The sequence below is a fragment of the Bufo gargarizans genome, chromosome 3, assembly GCF_014858855.1.
Source record: "Bufo gargarizans isolate SCDJY-AF-19 chromosome 3, ASM1485885v1, whole genome shotgun sequence".
NCBI lineage: Eukaryota > Metazoa > Chordata > Amphibia > Anura > Bufonidae > Bufo > Bufo gargarizans.
In genome coordinates this window covers 106,697,633-106,705,354 of record NC_058082.1, presented here as the reverse complement: position 1 = coordinate 106,705,354, position 7,722 = coordinate 106,697,633, and positions in this window count along the sequence as shown.

The following is a 7,722-nucleotide window of genomic DNA, read 5'->3' as shown; positions in this document are numbered from 1 at the left end:
ATGCTTCCGGTACTCTGGCTCTGGAGAGAAAGGTGGGAAGCTTTCGTGTACAGTCGTGGCCAAACGTTTTGAGAATTACATAAATATTGGAAAAGTTGCTGCTTAAGTTTTTATAATAGCAATTTGCATATACTCCAGAATGTTATGAAGAGTGATCAGATGAATTGCATAGTCCTTCTTTGCCATGAAAATTAACTTAATCCCCCAAAAACTTTTCCACTGCATTTCATTGCTGTCATTAAAGGACCTGCTGAGATCATTTCAGTAATCGTCTTGTTAACTCAGGTGAGAATGTTGACGAGCACAAGGCTGGAGATCATTATGTCAGGCTGATTGGGTTAAAATGGCAGACTTGACCTGTTAAAAGGAGGGTGATGCTTGAAATCATTGTTCTTCCATTGTTAACCAAAGTGACCTGCAAAGAAACGCGTGCAGCCATCATTGCGTTGCATAACAATGGCTTCACAGGCAAGGATATTGTGGCTACTAAGATTGCACCTCAATCAACAATTTATAAGATCATCAAGAACTTCAAGGAAAGAGGTTCAATTCTTGTTTAGAAGGCTTCAGGGCGTCCAAGAAAGTCCAGCAAGCGCCAGGATCGTCTCCTAAAGAGGATTCAGCTGCGGGATCGGAGTGCCACCAGTGCAGAGCTTGCTCAGGATTTGCAGCAGGCAGGTGTAAGCGCATCTGCACGCACAGTGAGGCTAAGACTTTTGGAAGATGGCCTGGTGTCAAGAAGGGCAGCAAAGAAGCCACTTCTCTCCAAAAAAAACATCAGTGACAGATTGATCTTCTGCAGAACATATGGTGAATAGACTGCTGAGGACTGGGGCAAAGTCATATTCTCCAATGAAGCCTCTTTCCGATTGTTTGGGGCATCAGGAAAAAGGCTTGTCCGGAGAAGAAAAGGTGAGCGCTACCATCAGTCCTGTGTCATGTTAACAGTAAAGCATCCTGAGACCATTCATGTGTGGGGTTGCTTTTCATCCAAGGGAGTGGGCTCACTCACAATTTTGCCCAAAAACACAGCCATGAATAAAGAATGGTACCAAAACACCCTCCAACAGCAACTTCTTCCAACAATCCAACAACAGTTTGGTGAAGAACAATGCATTTTCCAGCACGATGGAGCACCGTGCCATAAAGCAAAAGTGATAACTAACTAAGTGGCTCGGGGACCAAAACGTTGACATTTTGGGTCCATGGCCTGGAAACTCCCCAGATCTTAATCCCATTGAGAACTTGTGATTAGGGATGAGCGAACTCGAACTGTATAGTTCGGGTTCGTACCGAATTTTGGGGTGTCCGTGACACGGACCCGAACCCGGACATTTTCGTAAAAGTCCGGGTTCGGGTTCGGTGTTCGTCGCTTTCTTGGCGCTTTTGTGACGCTTTCTTGGCGCTTTTTGAAAGGCTGCAAAGCAGCCAATCAACAAGCGTCATACTACTTGCCCCAAGAGGCCATCACAGCCATGCCTACTATTGGCATGGCTGTGATTGGCCAGAGCACCATGTGACCCAGCCTCTATTTAAGCTGGAGTCACATAGCGCCGCCCGTCACTCTGCTCTGATTAGCGTAGGGAGAGGTTGCGGCTGCGACAGTAGGGCGAGATTAGGCAGATTAACTCCTCCAAAGGACTTGATTAACTGATCGATCTGCAGCTGTGGATCATTGAGCTGCTGATCCTCAATTGCTCACTGTTTTTAGGCTGCCCAGACCGTTTGTCAGTCACATTTTTCTGGGGTGATCGGCGGCCATTTTGTGTCTTGTGGTGCGCCAGCACAAGCTGCGACCAAGTGCATTTAACCCTCAATGGTGTGGTTGTTTTTTGGCTAAAGCCTACATCAGGGTGAAGCTGTCACACCAAGTGCATTTAACCAGCAATAGTCTGTTCATTTTTTGGCCATATACAAAATCAGGGGCAAGCTGCGCCTGTCACCAAGTGCATTTAACCCTCAATGGTGTGGTTGTTTTTTGGCTAAAGCCTACATCAGGGTGAAGCTGTCACACCAAGTGCATTTAACCAGCAATAGTCTGTTCATTTTTTGGCCATATACAAAATCAGGGGCAAGCTGCGCCTGTCACCAAGTGCATTTAACCCTCAATGGTGTGGTTGTTTTTTGGCTAAAGCCTACATCAGGGTGAAGCTGTCACACCAAGTGCATTTAACCAGCAATAGTCTGTTCATTTTTTGGCCATATACAAAATCAGGGGCAAGCTGCGCCTGTCACCAAGTGCATTTAACCCTCAATGGTGTGGTTGTTTTTTGGCTAAAGCCTACATCAGGGTGAAGCTGTCACACCAAGTGCATTTAACCAGCAATAGTCTGTTCATTTTTTGGCCATATACAAAATCAGGGGCAAGCTGCGCCTGTCACCAAGTGCATTTAACCCTCAATGGTGTGGTTGTTTTCTGGCTAAAGCCTACATCAGGGTGAAGCTGTCACACCAAGTGCATTTAACCAGCAATAGTCTGTTTATTTTTTGGCCATATACTACATCAGGGGCAAGCTGCGCCCGTCACCAAGTGCATTTAACCCTCAGTAGTGTGGTTGGTCAAGCTGTGACACCAAGTGCATTTAACCAGCAATAGTCTGTTCATTTTTTGGCCATATACTACATCAGGGGCAAGCTGCGCCCGTCACCAAGTGCATTTAACCAGCAATAGTGTGGTTATTTTTTGGCCATATCCCAGTCTAATTCTGTCACTAAATCCATACCGGTCACCCAGCGCCTAAATACTAGGCCTCAAATTTATATCCCGCTAAATCTCTCGTTACCGCTGTCCTGTTGTAGCTGGGAAAGTTATTTAGTGTCCGTCAAAGCACATTTTTTGTTCTGGGTTGAAGTACAATTCCCAATTTAGCAATTTCATAATTTAGTGGTTTCTGCTATATCAGAGCTATTTGAAATCTATCCCTAAAAGGGTATATAATATTCAAGGTGCACATTGGGTCATTCAGAATAACTTCACACACACCCGCTACTGTGTATTTTCAAGTCTAATTCTGTCACTAAACCCATACCTGTCACCCAGCGCCTAAATACTAGGCCTCAAATTTATATCCTGCTAAATCTCTCGTTACCGCTGTCCTGTTGTAGCTGGGAAAGTTATTTAGTGTCCGTCAAAGCACATTTTTTGTTCTGGGTTGAAGTACAATTCCCAATTTAGCAATTTCATAATTTAGTGGTTTCTGCTATATCAGAGCTATTTGAAATCTATCCCTAAAAGGGTATATAATATTCAAGGTGCACATTGGGTCATTCAGAATAACTTCACACACACCCGCTACTGTGTATTTTCAAGTCTAATTCTGTCACTAAACCCATACCTGTCACCCAGCGCCTAAATACTAGGCCTCAAATTTATATCCTGCTAAATCTCTCGTTACCGCTGTCCTGTTGTAGCTGGGAAAGTTATTTAGTGTCCGTCAAAGCACATTTTTTGTTCTGGGTTGAAATACAATTCCCAATTTAGCAATTTCATAATTTAGTGGTTTCTGCTATATCAGAGCTATTTGAAATCTATCCCTAAAAGGGTAGATCATATTGAAGGTGCACATAGGGTCATTCAGAATAACTTCACACACACCCGCTACTGTGTATTTCCAAGTCTAATTCTGTCACTAAACCCATACCTGTCACCCAGCGCCTAAATACTAGGCCTCAAATTTATATCCCGCTAAATCTCTCGTTACCGCTGTCCTGTTGTAGCTGGGAAAGTTATTTAGTGTCCGTCAAAGCACATTTTTTGTTCTGGGTTGAAGTACAATTCCCAATTTAGCAATTTCATAATTTAGTGGTTTCTGCTATATCAGAGCTATTTGAAATCTATCCCTAAAAGGGTATATAATATTCAAGGTGCACATTGGGTCATTCAGAATAACTTCACACACACCCGCTACTGTGTATTTCCAAGTCTAATTCTGTCACTAAACCCATACCTGTCACCCAGCGCCTAAATACTAGGCCTCAAATTTATATCCTGCTAAATCTCTCGTTACCGCTGTACTGTTGTTGCTTGGAAAGATATTTAGTGTCCGTCAAAGCACATTTTTTGTTCTGGGTTGAAGTACAATTCCCAATTTAGCAATTTCATAATTTAGTGGTTTCTGCTATATCAGAGCTATTTGAAATCTATCCCTAAAAGGGTATATAATATTCAAGGTGCACATTGGGTCATTCAGAATAACTTCACACACACCCGCTACTGTGTATTTCCAAGTCTAATTCTGTCACTAAACCCATACCTGTCACCCAGCGCCTAAATACTAGGCCTCAAATTTATATCCTGCTAAATCTCTCGTTACCGCTGTCCTGTTGTAGCTGGGAAAGTTATTTAGTGTCCGTCAAAGCACATTTTTTGTTCTGGGTTGAAATACAATTCCCAATTTAGCAATTTCATAATTTAGTGGTTTCTGCTATATCAGAGCTATTTGAAATCTATCCCTAAAAGGGTATATAATATTCAAGGTGCACATTGGGTCATTCAGAATAACTTCACACACACCCGCTACTGTGTATTTCCAAGTCTAATTCTGTCACTAAACCCATACCTGTCACCCAGCGCCTAAATACTAGGCCTCAAATTTATATCCTGCTAAATCTCTCGTTACCGCTGTACTGTTGTTGCTGGGCAAGATATTTAGTGTCCGTCAAAGCACATTTTTTGTTCTGGGTTGAAATACAATTCCCAATTTAGCAATTTCATAATTTAGTGGTTTCTGCTATATCAGAGCTATTTGAAATCTATCCCTAAAAGGGTATATAATATTCAAGGTGCACATTGGGTCATTCAGAATAACTTCACACACACCCGCTACTGTGTATTTCCAAGTCTAATTCTGTCACTAAACCCATACCTGTCACCCAGCGCCTAAATACTAGGCCTCAAATTTATATCCTGCTAAATCTCTCGTTACCGCTGTACTGTTGTTGCTGGGCAAGATATTTAGTGTCCGTCAAAGCACATTTTTTGTTCTGGGTTGAAATACAATTCCCAATTTAGCAATTTCATAATTTAGTGGTTTCTGCTATATCAGAGCTATTTGAAATCTATCCCTAAAAGGGTATATAATATTCAAGGTGCACATTGGGTCATTCAGAATAACTTCACACACACCCGCTACTGTGTATTTCCAAGTCTAATTCTGTCACTAAACCCATACCTGTCACCCAGCGCCTAAATACTAGGCCTCAAATTTATATCCTGCTAAATCTCTCGTTACCGCTGTACTGTTGTTGCTGGGCAAGATATTTAGTGTCCGTCAAAGCACATTTTTTGTTCTGGGTTGAAATACAATTCCCAATTTAGCAATTTCATAATTTTGTGGTTCCTGCTATATCAGAGCTATTTGAAATCTATCCCAAAAAGGGTATATAATATTCAAGGTGCACATAGGGTCATTCAGAATAACTTCACACACACGCTTCTGTGCATTTCCAAGTCTAATTCTGTCACTAAATCCATACCGGTCACCCAGCGCCTAAATACTAGGCCTCAAATTTATATCCCGCTGAATTTGAATACAATACATTGGGCCAAATAATATATTTGTTGTTGTGGTGAACCATAACAATGAGAAAAACATCTAGTAAGGGACGCGGACGTGGACATGGTCGTGGTGGTGTTAGTGGACCCTCTGGTGCTGGGAGAGGACGTGGCCGTTCTGCCACATCCACACGTCCTAGTGTACCAACTACCTCAGGTCCCAGTAGCCGCCAGAATTTACAGCGATATATGGTGGGGCCCAATGCCGTTCTAAGGATGGTAAGGCCTGAGCAGGTACAGGCATTAGTCAATTGGGTGGCCGACAGTGGATCCAGCACGTTCACATTATCTCCCACCCAGTCTTCTGCAGAAAGCGCACAGATGGCGCCTGAAAACCAACCCCATCAGTCTGTCACATCACCCCCATGCATACCAGGGAAACTGTCTCAGCCTCAAGTTATGCAGCAGTCTCTTATGCTGTTTGAAGACTCCGCTGGCAGGGTTTCCCAAGGGCATCCACCTAGCCCTTCCCCAGCGGTGAAAGACATAGAATGCACTGACGCACAACCACTTATGTTTCCTGATGATGAGGACATGGGAATACCACCTCAGCATGTCTCTGATGATGACGAAACACAGGTGCCAACTGCTGCGTCTTTCTGCAGTGTGCAGACTGAACAGGAGGTCAGGGATCAAGACTGGGTGGAAGACGATGCAGGGGACGATGAGGTCCTAGACCCCACATGGAATGAAGGTCGTGCCACTGACTTTCACAGTTCGGAGGAAGAGGCAGTGGTGAGACCGAGCCAACAGCGTAGCAAAAGAGGGAGCAGTGGGCAAAAGCAGAACACCCGCCGCCAAGAGACTCCGCCTGCTACTGACCGCCGCCATCTGGGACCGAGCACCCCAAAGGCAGCTTCAAGGAGTTCCCTGGCATGGCACTTCTTCAAACAATGTGCTGACGACAAGACCCGAGTGGTTTGCACGCTGTGCCATCAGAGCCTGAAGCGAGGCATTAACGTTCTGAACCTGAGCACAACCTGCATGACCAGGCACCTGCATGCAAAGCATGAACTGCAGTGGAGTAAACACCTTAAAACCAAGGAAGTCACTCAGGCTCCCCCTGCTACCTCTTCTGCTGCTGCCGCCTCGGCCTATTCTGCTGCTGCCGCCTCGGCCTCTTCCTCCGCCTCTGGAGGAACGTTGGCACCTGCCGCCCAGCAAACAGGGGATGTACCACCAACACCACCACCACCACCTCCGTCACCAAGCGTCTCAACCATGTCACACGCCAGCGTTCAGCTCTCCATCTCACAAACATTTGATAGAAAGCGTAAATTCCCACCTAGCCACCCTCGATCCCTGGCCCTGAATGCCAGCATTTCTAAACTACTGGCCTATGAAATGCTGTCATTTAGGCTGGTGGACACAGACAGCTTCAAACAGCTCATGTCGCTTGCTGTCCCACAGTATGTTGTTCCCAGCCGGCACTACTTCTCCAAGAGAGCCGTGCCTTCCCTGCACAACCAAGTATCCGATAAAATCAAGTGTGCACTGCGCAACGCCATCTGTAGCAAGGTCCACCTAACCACAGATACGTGGACCAGTAAGCACGGCCAGGGACGCTATATCTCCCTAACTGCACACTGGGTAAATGTAGTGGCAGCTGGGCCCCAGGCGGAGAGCTGTTTGGCGCACGTCCTTCCGCCGCCAAGGATCGCAGGGCAACATTCTTTGCCTCCTGTTGCCACCTCCTCCTTCTCGGCTTCCTCCTCCTCTTCTTCCACCTGCTCATCCAGTCAGCCACACACCTTCACCACCAACTTCAGCACAGCCCGGGGTAAACGTCAGCAGGCCATTCTGAAACTCATATGTTTGGGGGACAGGCCCCACACCGCACAGGAGTTGTGGCGGGGTATTGAACAACAGACCGACGAGTGGTTGCTGCCGGTGAGCCTCAAGCCCGGCCTGGTGGTGTGTGATAATGGGCGAAATCTCGTTGCAGCTCTGGGACTAGCCAATTTGACGCACATCCCTTGCTTGGCGCATGTGCTGAATTTGGTGGTGCAGAAGTTCATTCACAACTACCCCGACATGTCAGAGCTGCTGCATAAAGTGCGGGCCGTCTGTTCGCGCTTCCGGCGTTCACATCCTGCCGCTGCTCGCCTGTCTGCGCTACAGCGTAACTTCGGCCTTCCCGCTCACCGCCTCATATGCGACGTGCCCAC